General features: G+C 38.2%; 1 protein-coding gene across 5 annotated transcripts in view; it reads right to left on the bottom strand.

Annotated features, from left to right (window-relative positions):
- Positions 1 to 19,704, bottom strand: part of RANBP17 (RAN binding protein 17) — a 270,483-nt gene that overhangs the window by 200,307 nt on the left and 50,472 nt on the right. The window lies entirely within an intron of this gene.

Here is a 19,704-nt window from a genome sequence, read left to right as displayed (position 1 = left end):
ACTTTTCATGAACACTAAATTCACTGACAAATTTATTTTTTTTTTTAAAAAAGGAAGGCTTGATTTTCTTTTCCCAGGGGAAGTAACATCTAGACCACACTTTTAAAGTCCCACTCCTCCTTTGCATTCATGACCTTTAATCCCCTCCAAGATAGCTGATTTAGCTGCCACCAAGATCCCAATACAATCTGTTTATCCATCTGTTAGCACCAAAACAAAATATTTTAATACACCACCTCATATTGTTGCTGCTGATGCTGCCTCTGTCTGCTTGGTAAACAACTGCATCACTTTTTACCTCAATTGCATTGGCTGATTTAGCCTTTTTCCTTAACTTCCCCCTTGCCAATAGAATGGAATACAGTTGCCATTACAGTTTCAGTAACTCTAGTACTTAGTACACTCCACCACCACAACCACAATGAAGATGAACATCCCAATTCTCTGTGAGTTGTCAATCAATTTCTGAAGTTGAACATTACAGCGTATAGTCTATAGGCTTTAAAGGTTGCAATTAAAAATAAATAAGGTCTATTTGAAATATGAAGAGTATGATTCATCAAATAAGCAAACAATAACCTGATCATAACAAATATATTTGACCTTTCAAATAAGTGTATGACGACTCAGGTTTGCTATTGCTGCCAAGTTTATTTTCCTCATAAGTTTTGCCACATTACGCTACAATAATCCTTCATTACTTCCAGCACAATAATGCATAGTCTATGGTTTACCTATAGTTGTCTGGTGTCTACTTAGTTTATGTCAAGAAACAATTTGAGAATATGGTAATAAAGCCTCAATCACAGTAATGATGTATGATGGGCTGTAATTTCTCCATGCTAATGGGTTACAAACAGTAGTACAATGACGACGGGAATCTCAGTGATTCATTATATGATTGCAATAATATCCAAATATCTTAATATAGATCATTATTAACTCATGTACACACTAACAGCCTCTATATATTTCTATATACATATACAGATATAAAATTAATATGTCTTTCCACATAAAAGTTCACACAGCACAAAACATTTTGTGTTGAGTTCCCTAAATCAATGTTTAAAGCTGGAATTACTGCATTGAACTGGTTCTTTGAAAAGAAAGCCATTGATTTTAATCTGCTTGAAGCAATCAATTACTCCCTGTCCTCTTTATTCCAAACTGTAATGAAAACTAAACTGCGTTGTCTTGAAAACTAAATGTGAAGATGATCATAAACAGAATTTAAACTCCATGGATTATTCATATCTACCCATTTAGATTTGCCATTTCCATTATGAGTACATTTGCCATGAGCATTTAATGGACATCTAAAAGGGAATTCATTAAAGTAGGAGCTGTTGGCAGCACTTATGGGCTTCAGACTGCTTTATGTTTGCCTTTAATAGCTCACTATTATAAAAGTGATATATTGTGTTCATCCCATTAGTAGTTTGCAGAAAGGTCTGTAAGACATAACAAATCCTTTTGAGTATTGTCAGAATCAAAACTAAATCACAGGGTATTTTTTTCCAAGCAGCATATTACTATTCTAACAATGTACCATTTTAGGTCATCTGCATTTTGATGATGTGAGCCAAATAAAAATGTAGTTGCCAGATAGGTATGTTGTTTTTATTAAACATATGCAAATAATTATAGGGTTTCAGGTACACAACTCTCTTAAAATATGCCATGGCTCTTAAGAGGCAAACATGCTTAAAAATGAAATGTGTTTTCCATGAGCTCTGCACTCATTTTGGGCCAAACAGTGGGCTGGTTTGTAAGGAAGTTTAATGGACCCCCCCTTATCTCCAGATTGTGGGTACCTTTGTGGGGAAGAGAGCAGTCTTCACAAGGCTGCCACATTTCCCCTCCCTCACAAGTGGGTGAAATATAGACCTGGTGCAAGGTACTTCCTCCTTGGAGCAAGGGAGAACTCAGAAGGCACAGTTTACCTTCCACTCTGCTCCAAGGGCAATGCCACTATGCCCTGTTCCTTATCTGAGGCTCATGAAAGAACCATGATTGAGTCCTTTGGTTGAAATGAAACTTCCTTAGATACTGGAGCTCATTTCTAATTGAAAGCGGCATAGTTCTTTAAAATAGCTGTATAGTTTTAAAACTAATAGAGTTCAAGAGTAAACATTTGCTGAAGGATATCTGCATAAAAGAGTCACTGTCAAGAACCTTTCTAATGGAACATGAAAAGTAATGTGGTATTACTTATTTACTTTGTTTGTCACAAAAAACCATCAATGACACTAGCCTATCTCAAGGAAGAGGTAGGCATTAACTTGCACTCTCTACTGACTCTCCAGCACTTTGGCACACAGTGTCTGTAGGTCCTATCAGACAAAGGATATAATTTTTTTAAATCTGCCAATGAAAATGGGATTTTAAAACCCATACAGTGGAACATTCTTAGTTTTAAGAGAGTTTGTGCTGTACATAAGAACATAAAAATGGCCATACCGGGTCAGACCAAAGGTCATCCAGCCCAGTATCCTGTCTGCCGACAGTGGCCAATGCCAGGTGCCCAGAGGGAGTGAACCTAACAGATAATGATCAAGAGATCTCTCTCCTGCCATCCATCTCCACCCTCTGACAAACAGAGGCTAGAGACACCATTCCTTACCCATCCTGGCTAATAGCCATTAATGGATTTAACCTCCAAGAATTTATCTAGTTCTCTTTTAAACCCTGTATCTCAGATAAAAATTCACCACAAATGAAGTTTTGTTATAATTCTTTAAGGTCTACTTGGCAAAAGTGTGTCTCCTTCTCACTTCGGGAGTTTTGGCATAGCAACTCTTCTCCCCATGTAGTTGCAAAGAGCACTGCCTGCTTGAAGGGGTGGCCATCACTCTATACTGACTTAAATTAAATTGACATAAGGCACTCAGATTGAAAGCATGTCCACACAAGGGGAATGTACCAATTTGACTAAATCAGTTTCTAACGCAATGTAGTTAAATCAGAACAATTTTCTCATGCAGACGAGGCCTATATCTGTACTTCCAATGGGGAACAACCAGAAAATAGGCAACTTCTCTTCTAAGCAGTAGAGGATGTGGAGGCAATAATCCTTTTGGAAAACAGCATTTATCACTTATCTAGCAGGTATGAAATGCTTCATTCCAAATGGATTAGCACCGTTGATCTTACATATAATGGACTGAAGGTGTATTCTTAGCAGAGTGAGGTATCACTATGAAGGGAGCCAAAATCCATAGAAACAACTAGACTTTCACTGCCCGTTAATATAATATGTGGATTTTCAATGATAATTGTTGACTATAATTTTAAGGATAAAACTAAGTATTCCTCTAAAACAAATATTAATATAAAATGTACTTATATATGCATACACTTACATATGGACATACACACAAATTAAGATAAATTTGACAAGGCTTTTTGAAAATATGAGCATTTAAAAATTAGATAATCTAACTTTAAATCTTTTTCTAACTTGTTTTGGTTCCTCATAACTTGATCTGGAAAGCATCATTAGTTCTCCTAATTGCTCAAAGGCAACCAACAGAGTAGGCTGAAAAATACAAAAAGGAAGAGATCGTATATTTGGTTTAAGGTGAAACAATCAGAACTCTCATCTGTCCAGCCTCACACACCTCTGCCAAAATACTGCTTTAGTACCAACTAGCTTTAAAAATCTCATGCACATTTGACTTAACCACCTTGGACTTTTCACAAGTCTTTAAGGTATGGCAATTTCTGTTGGTCTCTTTCATTCAGATTTACCAGAGGTATATAATGCACACCTAACAAAATCTCCAAACTGAGAAGTCCAAGTTAGTACCATAGAGTGCTGTTTAGAGAATATGTCTTCTCTAAATTGTTGATCTTCCTTTTCAAGTCTCTGAATGTGAGGAAACATGTTTTCAGATGGAGAAGATGGCTTTGAGTACTCAACTGAAGTTCCTTCAAAAGATCACACTAGAGTTCCATATTAATAAATCAATCATTCCACAAATATTTTATTTCTATCCTCCACCCACCCTCTTGGAGTTTTGCTTTGTAATATTAAACTAAAAATATGGCTCAATGTCCTTAAGTGTTTCTTTTTTTTCTCCCATGGCAGAGATCCTTAAAATACTTATCCCACTTTTTGGGAACCATTGTGGTGTGGGATGCTAGTAAATAACTCCAGTCATACAGCAGCAAGAATTCACATAGGGGATGAAAAATCTGAGTAGTTTGAATATTCGATTAAAAATCGTATGTCTGCTGAAATAATTTGAACACAAATATTTCCACAACAATCTCTGGTGTTCCTTCAACCACCATTTCAGCAATAACTTTAAATGATATCAGGAGTAAGAATTACTCACTCAGGTTCTGAACTCACTAGGACCACTGTACAGATAATAGAATTTTAACTGGTAGCCACTGAAAGCTGATCTCTGGTTCAATAAGACCATTGGGCCTAAGAGAAACATTCCACTAGTACTTTGAAGGAAGTTGCTTAGTCAAAGTCTGAATAGACTTGGTGAGCTGGTGGGTGCTCATTACTTCTTAATGCTCTCAAATTGATCATTCCAATACCGCAAATGGGTAGCCTTTGTGATGGACTGATGGTGTGCTCTACCTGTGCAGTAATAAGCCAATGTAATTGCAGGAGTCTGGAAACCGCCTAACAAGCTTACTGACAAGAAGATGTCTGTGGCATTCCAGTGCCCAGTCTGATAGTCTGGGAGCTCATCCTAGCATAGATGGGTCGTTGTCTCCATCATATACTGGTCAAAACACAAGCGACTATAGAATAAAAAGAAGAGTATTCTGTACTGAAGAAAGAATTCTGCACGTACTTTTATTATATTTAGTGATCACAAGGAGAGGTAAACCTTTCTGACGCCATGGGCTACACAATAGTTATAGACTGACACTTTGAGCTGCAGTTATCCAAAGGCACCTCCTCTCATTAGGCGACATACTGAGCTGCATCAGGCTACTCGTTTACCAAACTCTGTCATTTCTCATCTCTCAGACCTCTGGGGAATCAAATATTCCATTATTTTTTCAGTGTTCTAAATCACTTTTATTAACTTGTGACAAAAACAGGAATTATTGGAGGCAGAAGGCTGTCTGTTTACCTACTGGTTGCTAAATCATCAAATATGAAAATTTTCAGTGTCTTGGGATATAGTTGAAGAACTAAAGGACAGCATGTGATTCCATAGTAAGTGTCCAGTATAATGGGTGGAGTACTAAAACATCCCCTAGATTAATCAAGAGCATTGCTGATCTTATTGTGGTCATTTAAAAGTGATGCTTCATGAAAGCATTTGGAGATAGATATGGAAAGGTCTTCCTCTACACCTTACCACAGCTAAAAGTAAATGGAAGGGATCTTTAATTCAGTGGATTGTCACACAGGGACATTGAGCCTGAGTGGGCAATAAGTGTTGTAAAGAATCCTGAACTGCCTACCTTTAAATGGGCTGAATGAGAGATTAAAAACATAATTAAGGTAGACCCAAGAGAATCCTTAAATTAAAGTCTTCTTGTAAACAACTTATGGGTATAGGTCACTACTGTTGGATCCAGCTTTGGACATGCCCCACTCAATATTCTTTATCCAACTAGAGAAACTGTAATTTGTTGACAGCCTAGAGGGAAGGTAGCCTGTGAATTGCTGAAATGCTTGGCTGAGCCACGTATTAACAAGTGGACAAATAGAGTTCTGTGTGCTGAATTACTTTTTCTTTTAGTTAGCGAACTGGAGACTTTATGTATAGTTGTTTACACAAGTAACATCTGTCAAAAATGTCTTGACTCAGTGGAAAAAGAGAAGGGCGGGAGACGACATTTCACTCTCCTCAGAGGCGGAAAGGTATTGAACCTTAACAATGTCCTCCTCTAATTACACTAGGACACTCTTTCCTATGGTCCCAGTCTTTTCCCAAAATAACCAATCTTTGGGAGCAGGCCAGGCCATTTAATATTTTGGCAATGTTATGCAAATTTGAGTGCAGACCAAGACAAAGGCCCAGTTCACATTTATGACAATTTCATTATGTTTCCAAAGCAAGGGAACAGGAACACTGAGGCAGTAGATCAAACTTCATTTATATCTCAAACCATAAGTGATCCTGATACTATAATCACACATTTGGCTGTTGTGCTTTGCAGGAAACAGTTCTTAGTAACTCGACTCTATGCCTTCATCTCCATTAGAGTGAATATGATTTATTGCTCGTTAGATTGGATGGGAAAGTGACAGTATCTTGACGACGAGAATCAGGTTCCCTAAACATGCCTTCTTTATGTTACTTGTCTTTCCTTATATCTTCTAAAGGATGCAGATGGTGTTTGTTTTTCAACACAAATGCTTGGAAATAAGTCTTGATTTGCAAATTAAAACTAGGAGTAAACTTGAACAGGAAAAATGCAGGTAAAGTGAACACATTTTACAGCAATAAGTAAGGTGTGATGATATGTGACGAGGTGGCGGGGGAGAAATGGCAGGCACTGGGAAATCAAGAATCTTATTGGAACTTGTGCCTGATTGACAAAAGACATAGAAAATACTCCTAGAGACTGGACTGGCAAAGATTACGTTTAAGAATGACAATTCACTTGTGATATTTAATACAGACCTTATAGCTGACTGTAAAGTCAGAGTTTTAACATTTTCACTACTTTACCCTGGCTATCCATCTGTTCATGGCTACATGCCTCAGAGGTACCTGTCCACACGTAATTTTACCTTCAAAGAACGTTACTTAGGGAAAATTATTTCCTAACAAAAATAAAATCTTTAAAATTAAGTGAATTGAGTGCTCATGAAGTAAAGCTCATTTGCTTATCCATAGTACAGGTAAAAAATGAGCAGCAGCTGTCCTGCCTTCCCCACACTGCCCCAGAGAGGGCCCTGAACCACCTTGACCTGGAGGGTCCATCTCTAGAGATCACAGGGGTGGTTATTCTCCATGCCCATTCAATCCTTTGGCAAATCTAAGTGAGCAAAATACTGTAAATATAACCACACAAGACGCAACTTGCGTTTTGAGGTTTCAAAATACAAATTGTAAATATGGCACAAAATTTTAAGTACACTCTCTGTTTAATGACCGATATGCCTTTCTTCTGATGAAAAATGTTATAAACAAGTTTGATTTGAGCAAACGTGCAGTCTTAAGTTATTTTTGATTGATGGGCAATTGAAATCTGTTAATTTGTCACCACCTTTGAAGGGAAATCTTACTTGCAAAAATATAAGGACCAAAGTGGGATGAGAAACTTCAGGGCTTCTACAACAAAAGCTGAGTCTTTCTCCTGCAGAGATATCCTCTGTTTCCTACTCATTAAAAGTTAATGTCTGGTCATTGGATTTTACATTGTCTCTCCAGGGCACTCCGATGTGTTGACTCCATTCAGTTCTTGATACTGCATTTGATACCAGCTCAGACAGGCCTATATGACTCTGGCATGCCCTACACTTAAAAGTTAGGTCGACATAGCTACAGTGCTTGGGAATCTGAAAAATTAACACCCATGAGCACCAGAGTTGTGCTGATCTAACCCTGGTGTTGGAGAGGTGGATTACCTACATCAGTGGTTCTCAACCTTTCCAGACTACTGTACCCCCTTTTTGGAATCTGATTTGTCTTGCATACCCCAAGTTTCACCTCATTTAAAAACTACTTTCTTACAAGATGAGACCTAAATATACAAAAGTGTCAGAGAACACTATTACTGAAAAATTGCTTACTTTATAATTTTTACCATATAATTATCAAATAAATTGACTGGAACATAAATATTGTACTTACACTTCAGTGTGATACTTGAATCTGTTTTTCACTTGTGAGCCTTGTCTGAAGCCTGAGCCCCAGGCGGTAGGGCTGAAACAGGTAACTTAGCTTCACAGGATCCAGTGGCATGAACCACGGTCAGTTGCCCTGCTTGCCACACCCTAATGCCGGCCCTGCACTTGCGACCCCTCTGGAAGCTGCAACCCCCAGGTTGAGAAACACTGATCTAGATGAGTTGAGTACCCTCTGAAAGACCTCTGAGCACCCCCAGGGGTACACATACCATTGGTTGAGAACCACTGACCTACACTGACAGAAAAATCTCTTCTACACTATAGTATCACAGTACTATAGTTGTGCCTCTGTAGTGCCACTAGACCCCTGTCAGTGCTGTAGGGTTGACATGGTCTCTGAGCCCTGGTCTACACTAGCGGGGGGAAAGATCTAAGTTACGCAACTTCAGCTACGTGAATAACGTAGCTGAAGTTGATGTACTTAGATCAAATTACCATGGTGTCTTCACCGCGGTGAGTCAATTGCTGCTGCTCCCCCGTCGACTCCGCCTGCGCCTCTCGCAGTGCTGGAGTACAGGAGTCGACGGGAGAGCACTTGGGGGTCGATTTATTGCGCCTAGAGTAGACGCGATAAATCAATCCCAGCTGGATCAATCACTTCCCACCAATCCGGCAGGTAGTGAAGACATACCCTGAGAGTCTTGTCTTACTTCCCTTCTCCAAGGGAGGAATTAATTTCGTCACACCAAGTGGGTAGCAATACAATGTGAGTGGGTAAACTGAGTCATGCATTTTTGTAAAAAAATTCCCACATTCTCCACCCTTTCATACTCTAGGCAGCGAGAATACACTGCACACTGTGGTTTCAAATCAGTGCATGTTAAACTGTGTGTCTCATATTTGTCCTCTTATTTTTTTCTAAGCTGACATGGCACAACATGCTATTGTCCTTTTTAGTAAATGATCTATCTTTCTAAATCACTCTTTAGCGAGAACTGAGATCAAACAAAGGGTATGTCTACATTGCAGTTAGAGGTGTGATTACAACTCAGGTAGGAACACTCATGCTAGCTTAAATCTAGATAGGCTGGTTAAAAATAGCAGTGAAGACACAGTGGCATGGGTTGTACAAGCTCACTTGGAAACCTAAATACATACTTGAATGCTAGCTTTAGCTGGGGTTGGCACTACCATGTCTTCACCACTATTTTCAGCAGCGCTAGCTAGATTAAAGCTAGCACAGGTATGCCTCTCTGAGCTGCAATCAAAGCTTTGGACTAAACACCTTATGCAACAATGAGATTTCATGACATGTTTTGTCATGGTCTGCACTTTATGTATTAAATATTTTGTAAGGGGGTTAGTACTCGTTTAGCAGAAGCTTTAGCAGCCTGCTACTTACACTTGGATACTGCACTCTTCACTGAAACAATAGCTGGGGTGTCCATTTTTTACCGTCTAAATTTTATTGAACCTTGTGTGCAAAATGTTACATTTTCCGTGACCTCCCATGATAAGGTCTCTCAGTATCTCCTCTGTGACTCCCATGCAGATCTTAACCAAATATTGGATTAGTAATTCTATGTCATTGGACATAGGAAGTTTGTGGTGGCAGATGCAGGAATAAAATCCACTTCTCCAGCATAGCATTCAGCTTCCTTAACTACAAGAACATTCTTTTTCTTCCTACAGTTTCCTGTCTCATTACTACACATCTTCCAACTTCTGCAGCAAATGAGGCAAGGATCTTACAGACAAACAGCCTTATTCACTACACAAACAGGATTCATTCCCTCAGCTCCATCCAGTCTGCGTACTGGGATGGCAAGGGTCTTCTGGGGGGAGAAAAGGTAATATGACATTATGTAATTAAAGACTACATCAAAATGCATGAATACAGGTGGGTCAAATTAAGATTGAATGGGCAACCTTATTTGTGGTGTTTTCTAACTTTTGAATATTTGACATTGCAATATTAAGATATGCTTTTTTGCATATTTTAGACATTCATTTATCTCTACTTTATAATGTGATTAAGTTAGTCCATTTATTCACACCAGCCACTACCTGTATGAACATTTATATAATTAGTATTTAATCCTATATTTATAATCAAAACATTGGTTTCTATAAAGTTTTGTGTTGTTAGAGAGAATATTTTTCCAATAAAAATCAAGCAATCTTCAAAATAAATAATGATCATAGTTCAGTTCTGCAACTGGCTCTAACTCAGCTTTATTTTGTAGCTGCTAATAAAGGCACATTATCATGTTCAGGCATTGCAATTATCACTGAAATGTGTATGTCCATTAACCACAACATTAGGCTGAGGATATAATTACTGTCTAGAGCCAATATCTTTGTGAAGCTACATCTATGATGCTATTAAGCTATAAGCAATATTTTGTAAACTAATATTTAAACGATTCAGAATTGATACCATCACTTGCAGACCTTAAAAGTAATACTGCTTCCATTCAAATGATTGACTTCTTAAGTGCTTGGCAAATATATTATCAGGTTATTTGGATATGATTATAATTTGTGATTTGAGAGAGATTAGTATTTTTTAATAGCAATTGCCCAGAACAAATTAATCTTGTGGGGTGAGGGGGAGGTATTGTTGTATATAAAGCCAAGTGCTGATAAATCAATGGCACAGTATGTCAGAAAGAGCTATGAGCATGCTTTGTTATAATGAGGGTTGTATTACAGGGCATTTAGTATAGAGATTCAGAAAGGAATTTAAAAAAAGGAGTCTCCCCAAATCATATTCCAAAAGTGTGGTTGAAGTGGGAGTTAAGTGTGTGTTCTTATACCATGTCACTGTCTTGGGCCATATTCTGCTCCTACTATAATCAAGGGGAGATTTCTCACATCTTAGGATTCTCTTCCTGCTCTCATCTTACATAAATCCAGATATTACAACTTCTAAACTAGGTCAAATGGGTAATAAATAGTGCAGAATATATGGTGTCAGATGGACCCACAAAGTGAAAAATGTGCTCTTCTGCTCTGCTTCTTGCGTGTTTTGTGGGGTTCTTTTTAAACAAAACAGACATCTAGAACAGTCTTTAACTCCTGAATGCATTGCAACAGGATGGTAGAGATTCAAATTAACTTTAAGAATTTGAGAATTAAACAAAATGCATGAATTAATATTTTCTGTTTCACCAGCAAGTGAATACCATTCATTAATTCATCTACTCATCTCAGGAATTGAAAATGTCAAGCAAAGCAGCTGTTAGGGGCTACATGTTGTACCCGGCTTCACCTTGCAATGCTCTTTGTTGTATTTTGAATACAGGTATACTGGAAATACTTATAGTAACCAGGGGCAGCTTCCTTACTAAATCCTCCTAATAGCCAAATAGTCTTCCCTTCCCTAACTTATTAACTATTTAAAGCTTATTCATGTTGGACTTCTATATTTGCCTTCCTGTAATATATTTGTTTGTTGGCATGCTATACTGGCCTTAGATCAAGGCTGTTCTGTATGCCTTTAGGATTTTTAAAACAAAGCATATTTAATAGAGCTGGTAGGAAATTTTTCATCTAAATGATTTTTTGGCAGAAAAAAAGGCTTTTTTGCAAAACCAAAATGTTCCACAGGAAGATTTCAGTTTTGCCAAAAAAATTTCGATTTTTCCATTGGGAAAACTGAAATGACCCCCGCCTCAGAAGGCTCTTAAAGCACAGATGATAAGAGCTTTCCAGGAGGGCTGCCAAGGCCTGACTCTGGTGCTCAACCTCTCTCCTCCCCCCCTCCAGTTCTGTAACATGGAGATGCAGAAAGCCAGACTGCACAGACTGTGTGCTTCTCCCCTTTCTCTTCCCCACACACCCACCCCACTCCACATGCTAGGGCCAGCAATGCAAAGACCCCAGGCACTCAGCCTCTCTTCTTCCCCTCCCCTCCAAGCTCTGAGGCTGGAGTGGCTGAGCTTTCTGACTCTCTTCCTCTCTGTCCTTGAAGCTTGGGGGGAGGCTGTGTGTCTGGGTTCTCTGTCTTTTGGGCTCCCAGAGCTGGTGGGGAGATGGGGAGGCTGAGTAGCTAGGCTCTCTGTCTTTTTGTCTGGGAGGAAAGCTGTGTGGCCAGGCTCTCTACCTCTTTGGCCCCATAGCTGGGGGAGGCGGATAGTTGCCTCTTGAGTGGCTGCCAGAGAGGCTGGAAGGCTGTTGTCAATTTCACTTTCTGCCCAAGTGAAATTGACAAAAGTCTTCCAGGTGGGTAGACTTACTCACTTAGGTGGGAGACTCTCCATTGACTTCATGAGCTTTGAAGCAAGCACTTTAAGAACAGCATTCTGTCATTGTGGAGTACAGTCTGGAAGTCATGCTGTGGAAAATACTAAAGCCAAGATCTGTCCCTATGATGTAAATGATTACTGTCTTTAATATATGTTCTTCCACATATTACTGAACATTACTCCAAATTGGAAATATTTCATCAGAACCCTTCTATTTTATCCATAATTTCATTCCCCATGATCATTAACTAACAATGTGTGTGTGGCAATATCCTATTCTCGGATACAAGTTTTTTTAATAACCAGAGTATTTGTAAACTATAGCATATTTTTGACAAGGAAGTCATGGCTTATCTCAGTTTTATCTACATAAAAATAAATTGTTGCCTCCTCTTTCCATCTTTTGAAACTTTAATCATTCCATACCCCTACTCGAATGTATTACGGAGGCAAGTTGCACCCAGTTCTCATTATGATGCTTCCTTAACAAACTCTACATGTTAAACTCAAGTGAGAGGCATTTCATGCAATCTGAAAAATATTCAGTTCAATTAAAAATAATTGATGCATGGTGAAATAATTCTTCCCAAAGCTGCTGTAAAATCTTCAAAAAATAAAGCTACTTAATAATTTTCATCTCCTACAGGCTACAGAGAAGCATTATTGCATATTAAAAATTGGAGTGCCGTTTTCCCAGAGGTAAAAGAAAGTTATTAAAACAACCTATTTATTGTTGTTATAACTATCCATTTGTGCTACACAAAAAGTAACAATTTCAGTACATTAAAAGAAAAGCTAATTAAGGCATAATTAGTATTTTCTATATTTTGATAATTAGGGGTTAGTTGGCTATTCCTTTTCAAATTTCTATTTGATGCACCCCGACAATATCTTTAATGAGCAACTAACACTATTGAATCCCTGATGGCTGAGGAGTTTAGTGACCACTACTACATTACTCCCATTTATCACTGCCTCTTTACCTATAAATTAAACTAGCCCTGTAGCTATGTTGATCTACTTTATATCAATTTCTTCATCCATATCAGCTGAATATGTATGGCATTAACCTCATTTACTAGTTGGGAAAAGCTGAATTAAAATGAGATCTAATTTCTAGTGCACAGCACAATTTCAAAACTGCCTGCTAATTTCTACCACCTGTCAGCACAGCAATCCTTTACTTTCTTGTAATGAAATAAAACAATGTATATATTTTACACCTCAGAAAAAGGGTCATCACTCAAAACTGTTAAGATATCATTAATCACGAAGACACTAAGGCCCCGATCCTGTTACATAGCTTGCACAGGCCAGTGCCTGCACACACACAGAGCTCCAGTTAAGTCAATGCTGATCCGCATAGGCACAAGGATCCTACTATGTGTAATGCTTTACAGGATCAGAGCCAAAAGTAGCCAAATTCTGTACGTGTATTTCTTGTTCCTACCAGCTCTAATGTTATCATGCCTACAGAGAAGACAATCAAATAAATTAATGAAGAGATAGCGTAGTGAAGAGATATCAACGTAAGACAATATAGCAGACGTTCTGCATCAGAGAACAAACGTGGCCCTAAATTCAAAAAGTGCTTAAATGATGTCAGAATACCCTTGGATTGTACTTTTAGCAATAGCAAATTACATTTACCAAGGCTGAAAATTATCCTAAAATCAACATATTTTGTTCCTTTCTTCCCCCTCAATATACTGTTGTCTAATTCTAACTCTCCTAATTATTGTTTATTATGATGCAGCTCTATTTCTCAAAAGCGCATATTTTACATTTACAAGTTAAAAGATTGGAAAAGCATCTTAATATTAATGTAGTCCCAAATATTATTTAATAGCTTGACCTTTATATTGATTAGACAGACAAGTAGATGGAATATGATGGTATTATACATAATATACAGCAAGAGATCTTCCCCCCCACCAAAATCAATAATTAGTTAAACTACTTCACAATAATTCCCCAGTTTAGGAATAACTTTTACTGTGGATAACTAAAATACAATAATCTCTACCATTTACCCTTCTCCATAGCTTCTACGCCCAAATGAGAATACTGGGCCAGATTCCCTGGACTGCTCAGCTGGCACAAATGGAGTAAAACTGCCCATATCTCCCTAGCTGGGCATGGGAGCTTGCTCTTACTCTAGAATACTCTACCATTGCATCCCTCCATTTTTATGCATGGGGCAGCAAGAAGCGTGGCAGGTCAGAACACACTAGACCCCAGTATTCCTAAACTAGTGAGTGGTCCCTTGGGAACCGCTGCCATTTAGTGTAGATTAGAACAGCCCCCAGACTGCTCTAACCTACACTGGGGTTAGGACAGAGCCAGGGGAAGACAATCAGCCTCCGTTACATTCTCAGACTAAACCAAGAATCTGGCAAGTTGGATTTCAAATTTGAAACTTTTATTTTAAAATGGTTCGTACTGGAATGTGGAACTGAAAATGTTTTGCTTTACAAATACTTTTGAAGCTGTCAGATATATACTTGCAAAACCTGATTATCTGAATTAGGAGCTAAAACTCACCCTCCTCAAGCATATGAACAAACAGGTAAAGAGGTAGACAAGCTCATTGGAGCTACTTGACCCAGTTCTGGTTTCCTCCCAAAATCTGTGGAGTTCACACCCTGCAGGTCACCTGCAGCCAGATTAATGGAACAGGTTTCTGGGCCAGGATGTGGGAGTTGTCTGTACATTTTAACCAGAGTACTCTCCTGCCTAACCATACAAGTCCTCAGGAAGACCACTCCTGATCCTAACAGGACTAATCTGTGATGGAGCTCTGTTAAGTGCCACAGCCAAATCAAAGCACTTGCTCTTACTAATGCTACTTTCACAAGGCTGCCCTTGCCCAAAGGTGTAACAGGACCCAATTCTGGCCCTAAGTATTTTGGAAATTGCTGTAGAATGACCCAATCCTAAAAATATAACCCAAGGTTAAAAGCTATTAAATAGCACCACATGCTGTACAAAGTAAAGATGGCAAGTGCATAATTAAGGTAGACATAATCCTTAATCCATGGTGATGGGGGAGAAAAAGGAAAATGGGAAGAGGGAGGAAGACTAAAGATAGAGGCCACAAAGCAATGAAAATGATGGACAGTATTAGAGCACTGATTCTGAATTCATTCAGCACCTTAACATTTTGAATTTAATTTCTTTAAAAAAAATTATCTTCGGTTATAAAGTATGTAAAACCACTAGAGCAATCTAGTGAGTAAATCCCATCACCACCTTCAAATCTAGTACATACTTACAACCATACTCAAAAAACAAAACCACAGAAATTAAAAAGGAGCTGATAGTTAGAAGGAGTCTTTTGTTTTTAAAAATACAGTTTGTCCAAGAGTGTTGTGGGTCGTCTGAGTGTGTATGTACATATGTATGTTTTTAACTTCGCATCCTAGAAACATAGCAACTCAGTCTATAAAAGGAAAAGGAAATTTAAGCCAAGAGTAACTTTTTATAACTTTACTATAAACTTTAAATGTATGAGAAACTTAACAACACACTGTTAGTAGTAATGACAGTTGCTATTACTGTGAGGTCAGGATATGCAGACACCACCAACTTGACTTGGTTTAAGTGACCACCATAACTTTTATCAAACCTATTAAGCTTATGCATTTTATCGTCTGAGTTGTACTCCCATTATTTATTATCCAGAAAAGAAAAAAAAAACCTCTCCAATGTGCTATATTCAGATTTACCCAAGGTAATATCAAGCCACAAACTGATGAGAACCAAAGAGCCCAGATACAGTGAGGTGTGTCTCCCCAAGCCATAATCATCCAAACCAGCCCTCTTTCTGTGACTAAATTAAACATGCATTGCAGCTCTATCACAAGCAGCACTTCCCCAGGGCAGAAGTTCTCAAGCTATGGTCCATGGACCATTGTCGACATGCTGGGCACTTGCTGGTGGCCTATGTAGCATTTACAGATTATCTTGTCCTGACCTGTTTCCTGCTACTAAACTGTATAAAAAGACAGCTGAAAATACACTCCTTACTTTCCTAATGTTACTCTTCCATTTAAGCATTTTTTGTACTTGCTATGGGAAAGTAATATGAATACTGATGACAGGAGAGATCACCTGATAATGTCTCTATTATATTGCATTAAACATAATTAAATAGTTTGAGAATGCCTGCTGTACAGTAAGTTTAAACTCCCTCTCAACTCACATGTGCACACGCACGCACACACACACACACACACACACACCCCTCCCCACCCACCCACCCCAAAACCAATCTGTGGAGAGGTAAAACTTCTTTCTAAACACAACACAGTGATGGTTTCCTGTAGACCTAAGCATTCTGGGAAACACTACATCTACTGTTGGCTCTCAATACTTGTGACTGCATATCAACAATGCCCCTATAAAAGTAAATTTCAAAGGTAGAGGGGAAGTTTGCCAACCACTGACAATGGACCAAGAAAGCACTCCTGCCCATCACTCCTTCCCCCAATTCAAAGACCTGGTCATTTATTCCAAGCCCAAAAGGGAAATCAAGTGACTGAGGAAGTTTCAAATCTGCCAGTCAGGAGGAAGGAAACACCCCACTATCTCACTAGGATATCAATCCTCACCCCTCACAAATACCAGAGCACTACTTGGGGCATGTATCTGGCTAAAATCTATCCTCTTAAATATCCTCAAAAACCATACTTTAGCAATACAACACATGTAAGAGAAAGCGTCATTTCCCTCTTGAGCGTGTATGTTATTTCCCTCAAATATTCATGACATTTCCCCTATCACTTACATTTTCTGAACAGGAAGAAATAATCACCTTTAATAATAATAAAACAAAAATAAATGTACATATTAGTCACAAGTTAAGAATACCGACAAAACCCATTTAATAAATTAGTCAAATAATGAAACACAAAGTGTTCTGTAATAAATAAGACTTTCGTTACTGAAGTAATGGGCCAGATCCTCATGTGAGGCTGATCTGCTAACAGACTGTTGGTGGTGGCACAAACATGGTTTAAAAAGTTCATCTCTGCATTGCTTTGATCCAAATGATATTCTGCTCAGAGGCAGACCCCAGGCACCATGTTAGAACAGCTGTCGGTTGTCCAAAGAGTTGAAAACACAGCCCAAGATCAGCACAGCCCAGGGCAGTTCCAGACACATCTCCTTCCTGCTAAACTAACGGCTCCTGTGTCAGCAATATGCCACCGAAGGATTAGCTTTATAGTGGGATTAGTCTGGTTGGGCCAGTTACATCAGCTTTAGGACAAAAATACACCAGTAGTGCTACACTATACCATACCAGAGAATATGGCCCAATAGCACTTAGAAACATATTACATATGTTAATGTGTACAACTCGGAAAGACTATATCCTACTGCATTACTCTTTCATTGACAATACAGTAGCACCTGCTCAGTGGTACCACAAATATGTAGTGGCACTATGGGAGCAGCCTTTGCGGCTTTTTCAGTTTACTTAGAAAGAAAACCCTCGAGGACCATTTAATGAACAACAGACCATAGGCAATGAATTTGCTGAATTATTTTCATTGTCTCTCCTACAATCTATGTATCTGATATTTGATGTTATAGGAGGTTTTAAAATGTAGCTCCAAATTTACACCAAGCCAAAAGAAACTTTGCTACATTACACTAACTGTAGAACAAGTCTTGTAATTAAGTTAGATTACTCAGTTTTCTGAGTATATGAACATAAGATCAAATGTTTTAACAATGTTCACATAAAACTATTTCAAACTATCTCAATATGGCTGAAATATGTAGAATATCCATTATCTGTTCTGTAAACAAAACTTTGTACAACAATCTGAATCATCGTGAATATTTATATAAATGGATATTAACTTAGCCAATTGATATATATCTGTTTTTCTGCTTCCAAGCTTGAATCCTTTTATTGCATATTTGTAGCTACCTGCCAGCAATATGCAGTACCAGAGGATTTACAACTGCGAGGATAGAATGCCATCTGCTGCTACAAATGCCGCTACAGCAGGAAAAAACAATAAAAAGATAGCACAAGTTCTGTTTTCTATTTTTCTCATACACATAAAATATCAAATAAATATAGTTTGGGATCAGTTTTTAAAAATACACCAACTTCAGTGGGGTTCGACACACAGGATTCCACACATATGGAGCTAATTGCAAGAACAGGCATGCAACTTCTGTTGATAACAGAAAAATCAGGGGTCTCACACTCACTCACACACACACATACACACACACACCCCAGACCCACCATGCACAGGTTTCCTCTGACTTTGTGTACTGGGGTATAGTCCTCATAATGGAAAATTCTGGGACAAAGCTCTTCCTCTATCAGGTTTTAGTGCAGGAGTGGAGTGACAGGCCTCAAGACATTAAAGTGGTGAGGCCAATAAGACCATGCAAGGAATGGTGGTAGAATTCGACCCTGAATGGGGAAAAATATGAAGTACAATTTCTCTATAAATTAAAATTATACTGGTAGAAGATATAGTCAACTCATAAAAATGGGCATATAATGGACACCGAGTTGCAATCAGATTGGTTGTTCTATTCCTAATACGGTAACTAGACTTTTAAAAAAGACCTCAAATTTTTTTCACCATTAGTAGTAGTTCTGTAAGAAAGCCTTCCCGAACCATCATGACAGTTGACCAGTTTGGTCACAAATAAGATATTGGTGACTACTGCTTTAATCCATACACATCTATCTGGGGAAAACAGAAATCCTGACATTCTTACATCATTTCCCCCATCTTCTTTAAATGAAACTAGTTGTGTTCTTTTTCTTATAAGGGATCGACAATACATCAAATTAAAAAACATTTTTGATATTTAGTAACATTTTAAATCAACAGTTAACTATTTCAGCTTTCATATGAATGGCAGTTGTGACAGCAATCTTAAGACTTCTCAGCCAGTAAATGTAATACATTTTGTGTGCATCATGTTATGATTTAGTGTGCAAGAACTCAAACTTTACATCTTCTTTTGACAGAGAAGCTCCAGGCAATTGAGTGTTAATGCTTCATTTTTAGGACATCATTTCACCCAGACCCAAATTCTTCCCCCAGTAGTACTCAGTACTATCCCTACACCAGAATGATAATGGAAGACACAGCTTCTGCTGGATTGGCTAGGAGAGGGTGCTAAAAAAAACCATGACAGTCTAGTATAGCATACTATACTCCATCATGCATTAACAGGTCATTTCCACCCAGCACCAGCCCGGACAGCAAGAGCCCACACACAATAAGGAGAATTAGGACATCAATACATTTATTTACCACCTGACAAAAATCAGATATTATTGATCAGAATGATTATGACAATCTTGCTTCCACTGAATTTCAGTCAATGGCAGTTTTGTCAGATCTGAGCAGGACTGGGAGCAGAATCTGTTATTGTAATATTATAAAGCAATTTGTCATATTTGAAAAACACAAATCAGCTCTGGCAATTAAAGCAACACTTAAGTTTCCATGAAAAAGTAATTCAGCATAATATAAAACTTTATTTTTAATATCAAAGTAAGGAGCCATTCAATAACCCTAAAGTATGATTCAAACCAAAGGGGATAAAATAATCCGTTGGTTTGGGACTGTTCACCAGAAAGCATGGGTACAATAAGTAAAAAAAAAAAATCTTAGTCACTGT

The sequence above is a fragment of the Eretmochelys imbricata genome, chromosome 8, assembly GCF_965152235.1.
Source record: "Eretmochelys imbricata isolate rEreImb1 chromosome 8, rEreImb1.hap1, whole genome shotgun sequence".
Taxonomy (NCBI): Eukaryota; Metazoa; Chordata; order Testudines; family Cheloniidae; genus Eretmochelys; species Eretmochelys imbricata.
This window is presented reverse-complemented; position numbering and strand designations above follow the sequence as displayed.